At 39.8% G+C, this 19,125-nt stretch overlaps 2 long non-coding RNA genes across 2 annotated transcripts in view; one reads left to right on the top strand and one right to left on the bottom strand.

Annotated features, from left to right (window-relative positions):
• The window catches only part of LOC121067829, an 82,487-nt gene that overhangs the window by 40,037 nt on the left and 23,325 nt on the right, over window positions 1-19,125 (bottom strand). The gene's annotated exons all lie outside the window — the stretch shown is intronic.
• LOC121067830 lies at window positions 1,092-17,323 on the top strand. The gene is made up of 3 exons (XR_005818472.1): window positions 1,092-1,156; window positions 15,831-15,948; window positions 17,192-17,323. It is a non-coding gene; the product is annotated as an uncharacterized LOC121067830 (long non-coding RNA).

Genomic DNA, 19,125 nt, shown 5'->3' with positions numbered 1-19,125 from the left:
ATTTTTATTTTTCCAGTACTGGCTGCTTTCATTTGTACCATTACTGTTTTTTAGTGAAAACTTCTGGTAAACACTAGGAAGAATAATTTTGAATCATCTATATTATGGAGACGTGAGTATTACACAGATGTATCATTTCCAGTAGAGTTGAATGACTAAGTTTCCAGAAGAAAAAAAAAATATTAAATTCAAGTCTATTATTTCCTGTCCATGAATTTTCTTGAACAGTGTATGAAGTTACCTACCTTATTCTTTTTTTCAGCTTACTCTGAGAATAATTTCCAAAAACAATTTTATGACCGAAGATTCTCTGTGAGCAGCTTGTTGTAGGTTTTCAACAACAAATATAAAAATCAAAGTGTTTTGGATGTGATGTGTTAGTCACATGGTATTTCTTGCCTCAACTGGATAATTATATCTCTGAGAATGAAGTGTTTGGTGCAAATTTTAGGGATTCCAAATCTGCTGTCAGTAAATACTTACAATATTGTCCGTTTTGAAGCACATTCTTACCAGGAAATTTTTCTAACTGAATAGTCATAGGAAGAAAATATGAAATGGCTATTTAAAGCATATTCAAAGCATATTTATTAACCAAAAAGAAGAAATCTTACTCGTTCTTTTCAGATAATTGCAATAGTTCATGATCCTCTTCAGCTAATTGGAGCAATATAATTATTCTAGATTTTTTTTTGTTTGTTTATTTTTGGTGGGGGTAAGTTTTGGGGTTTTGTTTGCTTGTTTTTGAGGATATGAGGATATGAACTAAAGCTACATTCTAATTATCATTGTAAATCACTGTAGGACTTACTTTTTCTTTTTGAAATTTATCTCTGTGCACAGGAAGGTATAGAGGGCAGTTTCCACCTAGCCACCTCACTTCCAAACCTAGCAGGGATTCACTGAGGATTTCAGTACCCAAGCCTTTATGTGCTCCCCTTCCCTTCCTGCCTTCACCAGAGGGATATAACCAGCCACTCCAGCTCCACCCCCCACCCACCCTGCCAGCCCCCCCATATGACATCAGCATTCGGGATTACCTTATAATGAAGGGGAGAACAGAGGTAAAATGGTCTTTTCAACACCTGTTGTGCCAGCTGAAAAGGCTGCTTCTCTTGATGGTCTCTTGATACTACAGTCCCTCCATGTACTGGAGGTAAAGTGAGCCAAGTCTGCTACATGGCAAGTCTGGCTGACACTGACTCAGAAGGGTAACCCTGAGTAACTGGTACTCCCCGTACCAGTGCCGGTAATGCACTGAGGAAGCTGCCAGGACAATCGTGTATGGTCTGTGAGAAGACACTGTCAGAATTTGTCGTAGCAGCAAGCACTGTGATTTAGGCAGCAAGAGGCAAGGCACCAAACTGGCTGATGGTTCACATCAGCTAGCCTGGCTGAGTGTTTAACCCAGTGAATGAATGGGGCATCCGAGCTGAGGGAGCATAGACATCTGTAAACCTTCAAAAGACACCACAGGGTGCAAACATCAGGCTTGTCAGTCTGCACCAGTGTCCAATACCACAATGAATAAATCATGATGTTAGAAATTAAGCTCAGGTCTCAGTTTGCCCAAGACAGTGCCAGTCTGTGTCTGAAGCATGCCTGAGGGGACAGCAAGCCACAAGATGGTGAACTGAGCAATCGGTGACAACCGGTGCGCTGCTTCCGTGCTCAGTCACGCTAAGCAAGGCCAACAGTTCAGTATACGCTCAGAGACAAGACTAAGACAGAAAAATAGCCGAGGATACTTTTCTTGATGAGATTTGTTTTTCTTTTTTTTTCTTGTGTGTGTGTGTGTGTGTGTGTTTTGCTAGAATCATAAAATCATAGTATGCTTTAAATTAAAAGGGACCTTTAAAGATCTTCTAGTCCAAGTCCCCCTGCCATGGAGGGCTGAGACTTTCTTCCCACAGGCTCCTGAGGTTTTTGGGAATGTGATTTGGAGCTCTGGTGGCAGGGAAAATGTCATAGGCCAGCTCATATTATTCAACATGTTTATCTGTGTTTGTTCATTTGCCCCTTCTCTACTTCTTTTGATCTAAGAGGCTCTTCTCCTGGCATCACCTTCTTTGACTCAGATGTTTTCTTTTTTATAACCTGCACAGAGCTTTTTTTTTTTTTTTTTTTTTTTTTTTTTTTAAGAAGAGGGCAGGCCTATTACTTCACTGTGGCTAGCTTTTGAAGAGCTACTTGCAAAAGAACGCAGTGCTGAACTTGCACACAGCAGAACTGAGATCCCAGTGCACGTGAGGGCATAACCTGGGCTTTTTAACTGTGAAGTCCCAGAGGAACAGTAGAGAAATCTTGCGTTCGTAGTCAGCTAAATAAAGAAGCCAAGACTATTAGTGGCAACCCGCTTGAGAGAGTATGCAAGCCAGTAAAAGTGCCACCTAAAAAGCCATTGTTTCTAAAGCTCTAGAGGTTAACCAGTTGCCAAACATCACTGAGGCCAAACATCCCTCTTATTTGAAGCACAGCACCTAAAGAGACCAGCAAGCCCACTAAGCATATATCATGCAAAACCATATTGTTCCAGATGGTCTGTGTCCACAAGCTCAGTCAATTGGGTGCTACTATTTCTTTTACATAAAGCACACTTTCTGTAATACACTCATTGATATTATAGTTAAAAGTAAAATAAATAAACAAATAAATAAAGTAAAATAAATAAATAAATAAATTACTATAGCTTTATGTGTCTTTGGGCAAATTTGTCCATCAATTCTGCTAGTGTCACTGTTTGGAGTGACGTGAGTTATTAAAACACCAAAGCTGACTGCAAATTTCAGCACCAAGGAAGCAACATGCCTTTGCTATTGTCACAGGCACAACCTCTGCCCCTCTTTCTGACACATGCACTGCTATTCAAAAAAAAAAAAAAAAACACAAGCAAACAAACAAACAAAAAATTCAGCAGGCTCAGGAAATAATCTTACCTCCAATTTTCTTTCTTGTGACAGAATGGTAATTTGCTTATAAGCAAAATAAGCAAAATGGTGTTGACATACAACCTTTGCAAGTCGTAAAAAGATGTTAAAGGAACAAGCAAACCACCTTCTCCTTACAGAAATGTGAATGTATTGAAATTTTTGTTGTACTTTTTAAGCATAAACCATAAAGGAAAATAAACTGATAAGGAATGCATTTGCTAGGCACTTTCAGGCTTCTGTTCTTTCTAGTCTACTAGTCTGCTAATCAGTAACTGGGACTTTTAGGGGACCCTTACTTTTAGGGACAGAATTTGCTATTTTGGTCTATTCCCCTAGTTGAAAGATATTTCTGTAGCAGCTATTCTTAGAAGCATTTACGGGAGAGAGGGAGTGTGCGAAACACCATTAGAAGAGTGACTCACCACAGTACTACTAATTGCCAGCAAAAAGTGTCTTTTGCTTTTCAGATTAGGGAATAAGCTGCAGAACAAAATCCTATATATTTTAGAACGAGACACTGCACATGATCTTCTGATATTAAAACCATACAGGATGGGTGTGCAACTGATAACCAGTGACAGACAGAAGTCTGAACTACTCCTTTCTAGGTCTGTATCTCTGCATCATTTGCTTGCCAACCCAATTTCCCATTGCTCTTGCCTCTTTCTTTATCACCCCTGCAACATCTGCTTGCCTTTAATTTTTTCTTTCCCTCTGCTGTTGTTCCATAGCTTGAAATGCATTAAGTAAAAGGTAGCTAAGGGGACTGGTAACAGCCTGCAAAACTCTGAATTTCCAGGTCTCTGGCTAGGATCCAGGCAGATTAGTGGCAACTGAAAGTTGTTACTACCTCGTGTCTGCTCAGTGACCTTGCTGACATTAATTGCCGGACTGACCACAGCAGCAATCTCAGCAGAGACACCTCCCACTCTCTGTGCTGAAATCAGGCCATCCTCTCCCCTGCAGAGTGAAGGCTGTGGCAGTTTGCAATGCTGGGGCAGACGTCTTCATCTTCCTCACCCCATTAACTATGTTAAACTGCCAAATTATTCTTATTTTCCAACCAACACACAGGTAGCCTGAAAGCTGAGGTGGTGCTGTTATGTGTTTAAGTACTCTGCAAGTGACTTAACAATAAGTATTGCTGCAATCGTATGCATATAAAGCACCATGCACTTCCAGTAATATAGCCCAGGGTTTATTGGAGTGACAAATGTTATCTTGCTGCCTAGCAGTTAGTTTGATACACCCAGGCAAAAAGAAAGTGAAGAAAAACTCTCAGTGGCTCATGCTGCAGCTTACCTGCAGACTGATCATAGCTGCTTCCAGGAAGTACCTCCTTCTTCACAGCTATTTTCACTTTTCTTGCTCTATTCTCTTATTTGTGACCTGCCCAGACCAGGAATTAGTTCATCCTCAAGTCACGTTTTTTCTCAATTCCTAAGATAGAAACAGCATAGTTTGCCTTTTTTGCTTATTTGTTTGTTTGTTTGGCTGTTCTTTCTTACTCTTCTTTTCCAGGGATGCTTGCAGCCTACCTCGACATTTTGCACTGCTTGGGAATGGCAATATAAGGTTATATCAGATTAACCAGGATTTAAAGGTCTTTCTGTTTAAACTCACAAATCACAGTTTAGCTGAGTTTTATTCCCAGAATAATGTCATCTAAGTCATCTTGTTTAAATCTTTCATATTCCTTGTCTTAGGATGTTAAATTCTTGTTAAAATTAAATTAATTTACTTAGGAATGGTTCCTGTAAAAGACTGAGTCACCAATACTCAAATTTAGGTAACTAAAACTGAACTTTCAGTGCTGGAAACCCATGCCTCATTGACGTCTAGCCTTCATGAAGGGAGCCCAGATTCTTATTTAAAACTCCATCAGTTCACATCACTGGTGGAACATGCTTCTGAGCTGGGTGTGTGAGCTGACACATTGGCTAGAAGCAAGAAACATTTAAGTCTCCATTCTGGGTGACAATCTGATGAATGGTGCTTCTGCAGCTTTGAGTCACAGGAAGAGACACAGGGCTCAGTCCCCATCTCATACTCCCCACCAGCAGGTCTAAAGTGGAGAAGATAAGTACCTTACAAAGTGAAGGAGCATCTCATGCTCCTGATTAAAATCTAGGATAAATCTTTTCCTCAGACTTTCACCAGGCTGTCAAGCCAAACTGAGCAGATCCATTCCTTTACCATGACATCTCTGCATTGCCCAGTGCTCCCACAGTAGAGGCACGCTTTTAAACTTAAGTCATCAAATACAGGTGCCCAGATCCTCTTTGTATTTGCCAGGGGACAATTCAGAGTGCATGAATAAGGAACCTTTGTCTTTCCCTTGGATAAACAACAAACTTGAACACAGACGTACTGGCATAGACCAAAGATTCAGCTAAGCTACCACTCTCTCTTTTATGTAGCCAACAGGCGATGTTTGGGGAAAAACAGAAGACTACAGCATTTACAGCTAAATCTTCTTCATTAGTCACTTTTTCAGCTATCACTGATATGCATCCCAGGGTCTTCCTGATGTGTCTGTGGTTGGTAGAAATTCAGAGAGCCCACTAATTTGCCAGTCTTTGAACCCAGGTAAGCATTCAGTGTCCACAAAAACAGAGACCAAGATTAATAAAGTTTAACTATGATACATGAAGTATCACTTCATTTTGCCTCCTCTGAACTTGCCAGTTCTTCTGTTAGAATAGTCAGTGACTAACTAAATAACTAATATATAATTGCAATTAAGTAGAAACAATTTGAATGTAGGCATATAGAACTTTTCTTAAGGTCATTGAGGATTTATATCTCCAGAACTACATAACAGGTCTGAGCAGTTATCACCCAGCCATGAAAACAGGTTTAGCTATGGCCAAGTTCCTTTCTCCATTCAGTATCTGTGCTTTGAGAACATGTTATGAGGTCATGCAGGCAGATCTGGGTTTGTCAGAGCATGATATCTATTAAATTATTCTTCTAGGAGGAAGATCTCCCCATGTCCCTGTGTAGTCCCTGATTTCAACATCTAAAGAGTACCCATGTTCAATGCCTTTCTGCGCTTGAAGGAATTAGTTTTTTTTCTGAGGTGAATCCTCTAGGCATAAGACTGTGGAGTGCTCAGAAGCCAGGTGCCACCTACCACTTCTTCTGAAACTGTGCCAGTGAACAGAAAAGGAATTGAGTGTAATTGGGGCCATGCAGAGTGTGTGTGAAAGGAGTTTCCAAGTGATTCAACTACTCAGCTGGGAAAAGGAACTCCTGCCTCATTGTTCTTGCGCTTGGGCCTGGGCTGGTGTATCGCAGCTAGAAATTGTACAAGAGAGATGCAGAAAAGAGAACCCATGATGCTAAGCACTGTGGTATATTCCTGTTTTCTTTATTTTTGCCATCCCTTCTCTCTCAGCTTCTTTTCTTCTTGCTCGGTAATTTCTGAATCTTTCTATAATACTACTGAAGCGTGAATAGAAGGGATGGAAAACCTGCATCACAAACGTGTATATGCACACAGTGCACTGCACTGCTACACTCCAAAACAAAGTCACAACAGATTATATCGTGGTAGCTGGGATACTTTCCTGGGAGGCAAAGGTGTTGGCTTAAACATGTCCCCATCCAAGATGGGACATGTTTCTGTTTCATGATTTAATTTTTTCACTAGGAGCTTGTTCTATAGCTGGGAGGGTGGTTGATATTCCTGACTGGTCTTCGAAATTCACTTGTGCAGCATGGGATATCACTGCAAAATTGCCTGTACCCATGGGAACAAACTTGTAAACAGAGCTCAGTGTAAGTAGGATTTGTTTAGACCTTTTCCTAGTACTGAGATGCACTCCCATCATTTTGCTGCACGTGAGGCACGCTGAGAGCAATGTGAAAGCATCCCTGAAATAGAGGCCTATGACAAAGGTCCCAAGCTAATTAAAAGCATAGATCAGATGTCACCTAAAGCCCATGAAGTCTTTGGATGGAATCAGCTTGAGGACTTTCTCATCATGGTCTTCATCAACAGACAGGACTAATTGTCAGGAATCTAGTCTAAGCAAGCTGGCTTCAGAGCTGCAGAGGGTCTAAGTGATGAAGAGGTTGGGCTAGAAATGTCATTCAATCACTAACAACATCCTGGGCAATTTGACAGCACTCCATAAATTACACCCTTTTTTTTCTCCTTAGAATTGTAAGTACTCATGAGAAAAAAACTTCTCAAATGTGAACATTAATAAGCTCAATTTGAGGACACATCTGTCCAGTGATCACTTTTTATCAATTCTTTGCATTGCACAACAAATCTGAACTCAGTTTGCCATAGACTGTCAGCAACAAATTCAGTTTATTGCGGCACCTTCTGCTGTGACTGGGGTCACTGTATTATGCATGGACTCAGCATGAAGGGGGCTCATGTTATCTGCTGCAAAATCATTTTTCACAGATACAGTATAATGAGTTTGTGGAAAATATGATACCCAATCACAGGTTATAGAAAAGCTTGAGTAACCCTTTGAACCTTGCCAGGCTAAGCATTCACTCTAGTTACTCCAGTTTTTAAAAAGTGCCACTCCTTATAATAACTGTTTATATTTATTCTTCTGTTAAAAAAATGTTATGCAGTAATGAATTTTGAAGATCTTTAAGGCTGTAAACTCTGAAACTAATCAAAAACTTGCAATAGGATGAGGGCTTCTGTGAGCTATGAAAAAACATGCAGTAAGGAAGAAACAGCATTGGATGCGTAAGAATGTAGCCTGAATAATCTGTAGAGTGGACTGGCTTGGACCATGGGCAGGGGAGGCAGCTGCTTAGCGTGGCAAACTGGTGGGATTTTGCCTGTGCCAACAAATCTTGTCTCCGCCAATACTGCCTGTGCCAGAGCTGTTGAAAGCTAGGCTGGCTGCTCCTGCTGAGGAAGAAGCTGGACTATGGGCTGTGGCTGCTGCATGGTGACCCTGAGCAGATTCACCCTGCCAAGGTGCGGCATTTATGTCCCAGCTCCAAGGTAGAAGCAGCTGAGGCAGCCTCAGCTTTCCTCAGCTTTCCAGCTTTCCTCAACAGCCTCAGCTTTCCAGAAGGTTGTGAGGCACTAGAACAGGTTGCCCAGAGAGGCTGCGGATGCCCCATCCCTGGAATTGTTCAAGACCAGGTTGGATGAGGCCCCAAGCAACCTGATCTACTGGGTGGCATCCCTGCCTATGGCAGGGGGTTGGAACTAGATGATCTTCGAGGTCTCTTCCAACTCAATCCATTCTACGATTCTATAATTTCCTAGGCTATTTCCCTGAGTCCTTGTCCGTCTTTTCCAGAATTTGTCCAGGCCTGGTCTGGTTTTGGCCATTCAGTTGTGAGGAGGATACTTCAAGTTTGCCCATGTGGTCCTGAGCTAACTCAGTAGCCTGTTGGCAGAAGCCAGCTGCAGTCTTTTAATTACTTCAAGGCTGTGATCTTGAACTGCATAATGAAAATTAAATACAGTGCGTAAAGATTCAGGTGAACCTGAACATATCCAGACAAATATCATTGTCTTCTTTCTTCATCTAGCTAGCTTGTTTCTGAGAAAACTCCTCCAGAATATAAAGGGCAAGCAAAAGCCATTTGAGTTATATTCAGTTTACAAATTAAGTTGTTTTTATCTTATTTTTCAGGCCCTCGTTTCTATCTGATTAGCTAACGTCACCCAAGAGCCGTGCCATTTGTTTAACACTAACTGCTTCCAAAATGTTCCTGTTGGTATCCTCTAGAAAAACTGTCAGCTCTATAATGAAACAAAGGGTTATTAACATTCACAGTGTTGTGTAACTACATTTAATTTCATACTTGCTTATAGAAATGAAGCATCTTTCTTTCTAAATCAACACCTTAAGAAAAACTCAGTTCTAACTACATTCAAATAGTTGGTCAAATTTGTCTAGACTTGAGCCTTGTCCCATAAATTTCAAGAAGGATCAATAAACAAACAATTCACAATAATTAACTGAAATTTTATAATAGTAGTATATATAATATACTATGTGTGCTGGGAAAGTGTGATTTGCTATTTAAACCTGTCTGTAGGAAGTGCTACACATTCCTCCAGATATTTAAAAAATAATTCAGAAAGCTGTTAGTTAAAACCAGAAAAATAGCTTGCCCCCCCCCTTTTTTTTTTTGGTCAGACTCCCTGAGCAGTGGTCCCAGTACTGTTTCATTTTCTATTGTATCTTCATTTGCTCAAGACTTCATAATGGAGTAAAACCTGGTTTAATCTGGACAGGCCTCCATAGAAGAGACTACATAGGTGTACTTCTCCAGAAGAAGACCAACAATAACATCTTGGCTTGCTATCCTGGTCTCCTGTTAGCATCAGCACCACCCCACCCTGGGTGCAAGGCAGCACCAACCTCTGCAGGGTACAGACCCTTTTCTCCTTGCAGGGCTATGTGGGGAGCTCAAGCCAACACTCAGACTGTGCTGTCTTCCCACCTTGACCTGCAAAACTGAGCACAGAAACAGTTCATTTGGGTAGGTCTCCCTGCCTGTGAGGATGTATCCCACACAAAAATACAAGTTCATAACAGTCCTGCCCAGCAAGAAAGCCCAGTCAGGGCATTTAAGATACACAATTGTATTTAAAGGGAGCTTTCAAGCATTAGCTCATTGGCTTATGGAAGACTACTGACTGTTTCCTGCCTTTAAGTTTAGATTATAAACTCAAACTCCCAAATACATTTTAGCAGATAATATAGGCAAGTTTGAAGGGATATCAGCTAATTAATCTAGATTTAATGTTTTCTTTTTAAAACTGGGGTGAACATTCAACCTTATTCCCCCCAATTAAAATAGCTGTAGTGCATGAAGGCGTAATAACCTTAGAGAATTAATTGGATTTTGCAGCAGGCTGTGACAAGCTGTCCGACGCATATTCATATAGTCCACTCTGCTTTTACAAGGTAAAGCCACATACTGCAATTTATTGCTGCTTCTTGAGATTGAAATTAGAAAGAGTATTAATGTTGGAAGGAAAATATATTAGCAGAAACACTTGCTGGAGATGAGAGATCTGCCTTTTGGCTGAGATCAATAACCAGAAAGCCCAAGGCTGATCTTTATCAGAATATGGAACGAATGCCTAGGAGAACGGCTAATAAGTGCTGTCCAGAGATTTCATTCCCTACCTACAACCATGTGAAAAACGTCGCCACTGGGTCCCTACAAAATTATAGGCTTCATTTAGATGAAAACTTCAGTTTCCTTTTGTTTAACTAGCAATAAAATTTTGCAGCACTAAAAGCTGGAAACTACTGCTGTAGCTTTCAGTTGCAGATATAACGTGACTTGACATCAGCAAATGAGATCCTCATAGGGACTTTGTTTCCTAGGGTGCTTGTACAGCACCCTAACACCTTGCACTCAAAGGAGGTTCCCACACTCAGCTGAGGACAGGAGCTGCTTGTCCAGTGCACCAGTTAAGTAACCATAATTCACAATATCTGGAACATTAAAACTTCTGTATCTCGTTGGAGCAACCAGCAAAGGTTGTGCATCCATGACCACATGGTTTCTTCAGTATTAGACTTGGATGAGCTGGATGAGCAGGTACATATTGACTCCCCTGCAAATGCACTCAGTGAAAGGGAATTATTGCTTACTGGGTTTATTGCTGTGAGAGGCTAGAGAATGTAATTGAGGAAACGCTCCTTTTCCTTGTGGGCTGTGTCCTACTGAGCCCAAAATTATCACATCCTCATACACTGAGGGAAATGGGTTATGCATAGACTGTGACATGCCCAGAAGGCATGAATTAGCAGTAGCTAGGCTTGGTGTGAACTTGCCTCCAAGGGCTAGGCATCACCATTGGGTCTTGGAGGCTGGGGATGAAATTCCACTGATTAAAGCACAAGAGGATACTGCATCTATTAGAAACCATGACAACTTACCTGATTAGGAAGTTTATCCTCACATGCAGCATTAGGTTTGCCATGTATTCATTCAGATGCATCTATATGACCAGCCAAAGAAAATAGGTCTGGACTAAGTGGTGTCTGCATAAGTGTCTGAACAGAGGGACTTGCACTTGGATTTCTGATGAAGACATTGCTAAAGCTACCTGTGTTTCTGCCAGCTAGAGACAGGCTTCTCATATGTTCTTTACTAAGTATGTCTCACACTGCAATGGTGAGCAAGACAAAATGTGCCAGCCCTTTTATTCACAGTATATCAGGTATATCTTCTGTCACCAACATCTGTGCTAGCTAAAAGGCATTCACAGATAGAATAGGGCAGTATCTTGATCTTACACAGTGCTTTTAACCTGTAGGTTTAAAGGTGATTTACAAAGGAAGTCAGTCCAATTAGCTCCCTTCCCCACCTGAAGAAACTGAGGTATGAGGAGGTACTGAGACTTGCCTTAAGTGACCCATTGGCTGACCCTGGAGTAGAAAAGTGTCCTCAGCCTTTCTTATGCCCTGTCCACTAAGCCACACCACCAAGTTCAATCTTTTATTCTGTAGTGACTCAGGAAGCTTAGATTCAGACAACTAGAGGTCATCTGAGGGACTTGCATTAGTTATGACCCCTAAAATTGAGGGAACTTGCTAGACGTGCATTTTCAATAAGAGGCCATTGACACCAACAGTCTCTTTTTCAGTCATCCAGAAGTCTGAGTACATCTCAGACCGTACAGACTTTGCCACAGTTTCTAACACATAAAGCAAGAGCAACTGTAAAAGCATTCAGTAAACAAAGTGAGGAGGCAGTCTTGACACATGCAGAGGGCATTCAGATACTGCAATTGATTTATTATGTACAACTTGTTTATATTTTGGCTTGGAATGTACACAGTGAGAAACGATAAAGTTTTAGCAGGTCAAATAAAGAATATGTATTCTGCCTGTCTACCTGTGCTCCTGGAGCATTTAGATACAGTGAGTCAAAATTAGCAAGTGACAACATGAATAATCTGGGGTGGCTCAGATGATTAGGTAACCTCCTAAAAGGAGCAGGCCACTCAGGATTCCATGTACAAGAGCTCAGCATTGTTCTTACAGGCTATGAATAAGGATGATGGTGGTCATGCTGAGGTGTTCCCCCCCCCCCCCCCCCCCCCAAGTGGGGAAAAAAAGGCTTGATTTAAGCATGCAGACAGATCTGTTAGTTGAGCTTACAGAAAATGGGCCCAATGATCTTGTAACCCCACACACCAAGTTCTCTTCTCAGAGACAGGTTAGCTACTGACATCCACATACCCTCCAAAGTACAGTGGTATAAACAGGATCACACCAGAATTCCTGAGGAATTGGTTTTGTGAGCATAATAGATGGCATAGCTGCTTTCTGGTGAGTATCTGATGAGCCACCACCACTGAGACCCAGGAGCTAAGCATGCCTTTACAATCTGTAAACCAAGGCCACCACACATCATCTCTCCAACTCAGCACTGAGGCTCACTTAGGAGACAATAAGGGGGAAGCTACATTTTCTGTAACTTATTAGGGATCAAAACCTTCAAGCTGAACAGCTCTAGCAAGCACCCAATTTAATTAAAAGGATATATCGGGTGAAATAAAGAATTGTGAACAAAATCTGAGTCCAAATCCAGCTTGAGATTTAATGCCCTGAGAGTAGGAGATGATTTTGACCCTCTCTCTTCAATCACATTTGATTCTGCAGTCCACAAAAAAGGCCTATAAAAGTTAGGGTTTAATTGAATCCAAAACAGTTGTTTAAATGAATAATTAATTTATATACCAACTAGTGGGTTGTGAGCTGCCTAGTGCCTGAAGGAGCTGAGCCCTTGCAAAGTACTGCCAGTTGTAGGTACTCCCAGCTTTTCAGGATTCAATTTAATCCTATCACCCTCTCATACATATAGGTACTGGAGACCACTGTTGTTTTTTTCATCTTCTCAATAACAAGTTGTAATGATGTATGAAGGAAAAATATCACTGCCTACAGAATGACTAGAGAGTTAGAGGCAGTGATCCACAGACAGTGATAGGTTGTGCTATTTCAGTATTATTTCCCTGAAATGTTGTAAGCAGAGCCCAGAAAATCCAAACCTTAACAAACGTGACAAAAACAGCAAGAAATTAGGGTACTTCTGGAAGGAACACAGCTACAAGAGAAATTAATAATTGCATTTATTATGAAATAAAAATAAAGTCACTTCAATAGAAATAAAAGGGACACCAAAAATGCATTATTAAACTTCAAGTTATATTTCGTGTACATATAAGTGCTGGATTTTAGATCAAAGATAATTTTTTCCGTGTTTTGTTTTTTTATATTTCAGTGCTTTTTAGTGGAAGTGCACTAACATTGATATTTTCTATAGTAGAGCTGAGTAGCACTGTTAAGTGGATAACAAATCCTTTGCTCTATATTAGAACCCCAAGTAGCTGTTAATTTATAGGCTCTCAGAAAAAAAAGTAGGGCAAAAATAAAAGGAATGAAGTTAATTCATTTTTTTGCCACAGCGCAGTTTTAGTTTTCAACCCATCTGGGATTTTGCACTGTTTTGAACCAGAGCTCTACAAATCAATGTGAACTGTTTTATAACTTGTTAATTGTTCCATCTACCAATATACATGCATAACAGAGGAACAAAAATTGAATGATCAGTGGTTAATTATATCACAATTACACTTAACATGTTGTATGATTTAATCTTTTACAGCTATACTGATACTTACCAGGAAATTCATGTGCAGTTAGATAATTTTTCATGAAAAAATTAACTGGATTATATTCTATAATTTTCCCATTCTAAGAATAACTTTAATTATTTCACAGAATTTATTAATAAGCTCTGAAGTTTTGGGGAAATACTAATTTGCAGCCATATTTAGCTGGGGAACATACAGCATTGGTTTTATCTTTTAGAACATTGTAAGATCATTAAAATTTTGTGGAAAACAATTTCCTTTAACTAATACAAAGTCAGCAATTGATAAGCACTGATGCCTTTCGATGTTGAAAGGTCTTGCTATCTATGTCTTAATTTATATGCATACCAAAAATGTCTTGAAAACAATGGATACAAATGCCTGTTGAAATTGGAAGGTATCCATGTTTGTTGATAGGTATTGAAGAATAGCCTATGGCTATCAACACCTAAAGGTAGGTTTCAAAACTGAGATTGAAAGTTATCCATGCCTACCATTAGCTGATACCTACAGATATCAATGTCTATCAATAGGCATCCAAAATGATAGGCAACGATGCCTATTGATACCAAAAGGTCTCACTATTAGTAGGTTATGATGTCTGCAGATATCAACAAATGAGACAGTTGGATGTAAATGCCTACTGAGATCAAAAGGTATTAGGTATTAACACCTACCAGTAGGTATCGATATCAATACCTATAGATAAGTGTTGACATCAGTAGGCATCAGTGCCTGTTGTTATCAAAACGTCTCAGTAGCTATCAATTGATGTCTACTGATATCAAGATTGGTCTTGAAATTTATAGGTATAGCCACCTATTGAAATCAAAAGGTATCTATGCCTATTAACCTCCATCAATATTTGCATCAAAATGGATTATAATAAAATTAAATTGACTGCAAGTATGACTTAGTAACATCCTTTTTGAAATAGTTTGTCGGTGATGATTTGAAGATTACTTAAAAGGGCAAATTCAGATATATTACATGTGTTTGTATAGTTCATGTAGGTAATACAGACTTTGTAATGGTCCAAAAAGGGATTTGCCAACTGACTTGAGAAAGACCAACTAGACTTCTGAATGGCTGAAAATCTTCATAAATACGAGAACATTCTGAAGTGCCAAAACCCACCTGTACATTGGAAAATTGCTTGATTTTATACATACTGCAGTCACATGTGAAATAGCCCATTCTAGTCTGCCTATTTGTTCCTACTTAGAAATTTACAGGTAATTGTACAGCCCATTTCCCTCAGAAGATTGAGAAGTTCTCTCTCCTGTGCCCAGCTGTGCTGTTTTAAGAGGTCTTCGCAGTTTCTGCTAATACAATGGCAAAATTTCATGTCATTAGCTGCAATGATTCTGGTATCCTAGGACTACATTTTTCACTATTTCATACTGCATTCTGCAGTAGAGGTGTACCTTCAAAGTCAGAACAGCCAGTCAAAGACATTCTTGATTACTTCCCTTATTTCTTTTACTCTTCCACAACTCATTTCTCATCACATACAAAACTGGAAGCCTTAAAATACTTTCTAGTTAAATTAGAGCGCAAAACATTGTAGTCACACTTGTTTTAGATATTTTCTTCTTCCTTTGGCTTACCCTAAAATTAATAAATGCCTTATGTATTGTTTGGCACCAATTCAACTAAGTTAGTGCAAAATCATACCATAAAGGCTCTAGACAAATAAGCAGTCAAAAAAATCACTTGAAGATCAACTGCATTAGGGATCAAGTTTACTTTGTCTATCCCACAGCACAGTTAGAAGAACCGCTTATATGAGCGGTTTTCCTCTAGCCAGTGCTGTCAAACCAGCAAGCTTTAAAGCAAACTGGTTGACTTTGCATTGGAATGGTTGAGGAGCACTCACACAAGCCATGAAGTAAATGCCACCCTGGGAGCAGAAATATCTAGCAGAGACTTGGTTAACAGTCAGGTGACAGGAGGGCCAGTGGTAACACACAGAAATAGCACAACTATTTCTGAAACAGACCTCTAACCTCAGTCTCTGTTGCATAGTGCTTTTTTTTTTTTCCAGAGGCAATGAGCATGGAGGTGAACAGTTGCTGGAGCTCAGCTGATAAGCAGTTACTCCCTCCTCAATGGTAATTTATCATGAGGTTGGGTTCTTGGCAACAAGCTGGTGAAAATACTTACTGAAGACCAATCCTTTCATGTGGATCACACTGAGGAAGGAATTTAATTGCTAAGAGACATTTGAGACAGTACAGAAAAAAAAGTAAAAAGAAATATTCTTTCCACAGGCTTTTCACTTCTAGGCCTTTCTAGGCACTCTGGTTGCTTCTGACATCCTTCCCCACCACCCTCTGCTTCCTTCCTTGGCAAAACCTCTGGAATAAGATATTCCTCTGACAATGTGTGGTGAGCATACTTACATATGATGTACATAATCCCGATGATATCACCAACCTTTGGCCAGGGCCTTAATGCCTGCACTTGGTGCTCGTACTTCAGACTCTGGGAATTGCAGGAGAATATTTGGAATATAGGGTGACAATTGTTAAGAAAAATGTACATAACAGGTCATGGATGGGCAACCAGCAGGCTATAGAGAAGCCAAAACATCAGTCATAAGAAGAAAATAATATTCAAAGGCAATTATAACAGATTTCTTTTAAAGGCTTCTAATTAGACATCATTTTCATGGGTTTGTTAAGAAAACTCTTGTGGAAGAGAACTCTTTACCCCTCTGCAGTCAAAGAGAGACAGAAGAAAGAGTAGGAAGGATCAGAGGGCTTTCCAAAGTAAGTGGCATCTGTGTAGCACCTGAAATTGGAAGAAAAAGCCATGCAGTACAATATGTTTGGAAAAAACACATTTTGATGATTCAAGGCAAAAAGTAGCATAAAACAAAAGGTATAGAACTAGAGAGTTCTTTTTATATCTTTTATGCATGTCTACTGCATGGAGTCAGCTTTTTCAGAAATAATGTATCAAAAACCCAGCAAACATTATTGCTGTTAAAGCAAGTTTTGTTATAACATTTAAAGAAAACTGGGAGTTTTCCAAATATCCCCTAAATAGACAGGGTTCTCTTTTTCCATTTCCTTTATTTATTTTTTTCTGGTCAAAATTACACATGGATGAATACAGGGTTTTTTTTTTGTTTCTTGCCTTTTTTTTTTTTTAAATCTGAAGAAACATGCTTCAGTTGTTCATAAACCACTTGCTTTTGGTTAAGGGCCCAGAGCGATAAGAATATTTTCTGAATCACAGATGACTTAAAAATTTAAATCAGGGGATTAATGTATTATTCTGAATTCACAATGTGCCGGGGGAAAAAAAATGATTCAATTGAATGTTGATGGCAAAAATCCACTGACCTCAATAGGCCAAGATTTCAGTCCTTGTTCTTTGCCAATTTGCTGATATGAAAATCAAATATATGTATCTTTTGATACAAAGCCAGCCTCCAAACATCATGCATTTATGAACATCAAATACGAAAGGGAAACAATTATGTTTGTTAACTAAACATGCATTTAGAAATTTAATCAATGTTTGTGAACACTTCTCATAGCACTTTGCCAGTGTTGCCTTTCATTGTTAGCTAGAAGAAGTTTTCTTCTATTGCTCTCACTGTTTTCCTCTCCTGTTTCACCAGGACTGAAAATCCATGCTGATCCGTTCATCTGAAGGTGGTTGTCTCAGATCTGGTCAAGCTCAGCAGTGATTGAATATCGTCACCATGTGACGGCTGTTTGGGATCTGTGTGAAATGCTTGATGGGTTCAGTGGAGTCCCAGGGAGTTGCTGTCTATATTATGAAAAGTACAACCAGAAATGACGTTAATTAACAACTCTGGGAGTTTCCAGGCAGCCAAGGACTGAGTAAGCAGCAGATGATTTAATTACTCTGGCACTTCTGGGGTAGTCCCTTCCAGTCAGAAAGATGGCTCATTGGTGAATCCTGTGTGAAATCTTACACTGCACTGACACAAACCTGTGAAGGATTTTATTCTCCAAGGATGCAAGCCCAGCACCTTTCATCTCCACTAGAAATGTAGCCAGTTACAAACAAAAAAACAGAGGAGAATAATTTCTGTCCTAGAAGTTTGGCTGGGCATTATTTTACTTTACAATGTGGCAGCGGGTGTGAGCTCTGAACTCTCAGCCCTGGGGGTAAATTAAGTGAAAAACTCATTTTAGGAAGTAGCATGTTAAACTACGAGAATGCATTTGTAAATCTGTCCCCTGTGCTCTGAAGCAGTCTTCCTGGGGCCAGCACAGCCTCAGCAAAATGGATGAATGCACAGCTGCCTGACAAAATAAATAAAAAAAATCACAAGCTCACCCACAAGCACACTTGCAAAAGAGGAGAGGAGCCATAGACTGACCCGAAAGCTGCTGACACCATCTCTATAAATATGCAACTGAGTTTTCTCACTTTTCTTTGTTGTCTCAAACAACTGTCGAATAATCTTTCAAGTAAATTTCACACCATTCTTCAGACAACTCATTCAGCTCATTTGACTTCATTTATTCATTCCTTGCTAACAAAAGTGGCAGAGATGAACCCAGTATGTAGAGAGAAACAAACATATACAATGAACTCCTAAAGGAAAGGGAAAAAAAAAAAGCTGTAATTGTATTTCTTTGATTCCATTGGCAAATCCAGGGAAGGTGGGCAACCCTCCCTGTGGATGAGAGTTAAGAGAGGGATTCTCATGACATAGCAGGTTCTTCTTTTCTGAAGCATGCTATTCACCTGCCTGTGCACACAGCTAATAGCATCAAGCACTTAAACACATTTAAACTCACCTACAGCTTTTATTTCATTCCCCATCAGAATCACCATTTCACTACCTGTAAAGTTCATACAACATTCAACTTTTCTGATTCATCTAAATTTCATATTCTAATAACCCTCCCTAGACACGCTAGTATCACTAGATTAAAATATTTTATATATATATTTGTTATCTCCAAAACAGAATTAGTATTTTCTAGTCAATGTAATTTAGATGAATCAGAGATAACTTCCAGTGTACAGTATTCACACCGCATATATCTGAAGATAATAACAAATAAAGTTCATAGCTATTATATCCTAGAGGTAGATTACACTTTCTATTAACGAGAGTAAGTAAAGATACACAGTCCTGGGGTTAGGCTTCAACATAAGGCATGGGTACTTGCGAAACGCTACCCAGTTACCCACTGCAAGCAGGTAGCTCAGCTCTGATGCTGCGTATTGCAGTCAGATCTCTGCTCTAAGTGCTTCATCCCTGGGAAGTGGTGACTGCTGGGAATCCTTCATTTGTCCACTTCAAGGAAAAGGAGCCTATTGCTTAACCTAACAATCTGCTGTGGCTGTAACTAACACTTTCCATGTCCAGTGCACAGAAATACCCCAGCCTGTATCATGTCTTGCCTTGTGAGGCCAGGGATGTCTTGGGTAGCTGAGTGTCTCTGTGCCTGAAAGGCAAGCTGCATACCACTACTCAAGAACAGAGATTTCTAGGGATAGCATCACTTTGTTTTGCTGGAAGGACTGGTATAGCAATACACACACGCTAAAACAAAAACAAAAGCAACA

The sequence above is a fragment of the Cygnus olor genome, chromosome 3, assembly GCF_009769625.2.
Source record: "Cygnus olor isolate bCygOlo1 chromosome 3, bCygOlo1.pri.v2, whole genome shotgun sequence".
NCBI classification, from domain to species: Eukaryota; Metazoa; Chordata; class Aves; order Anseriformes; family Anatidae; genus Cygnus; species Cygnus olor.
Note: the sequence above shows the minus strand (reverse complement) of the source record. Positions and strands in the feature narration are given on the sequence as shown.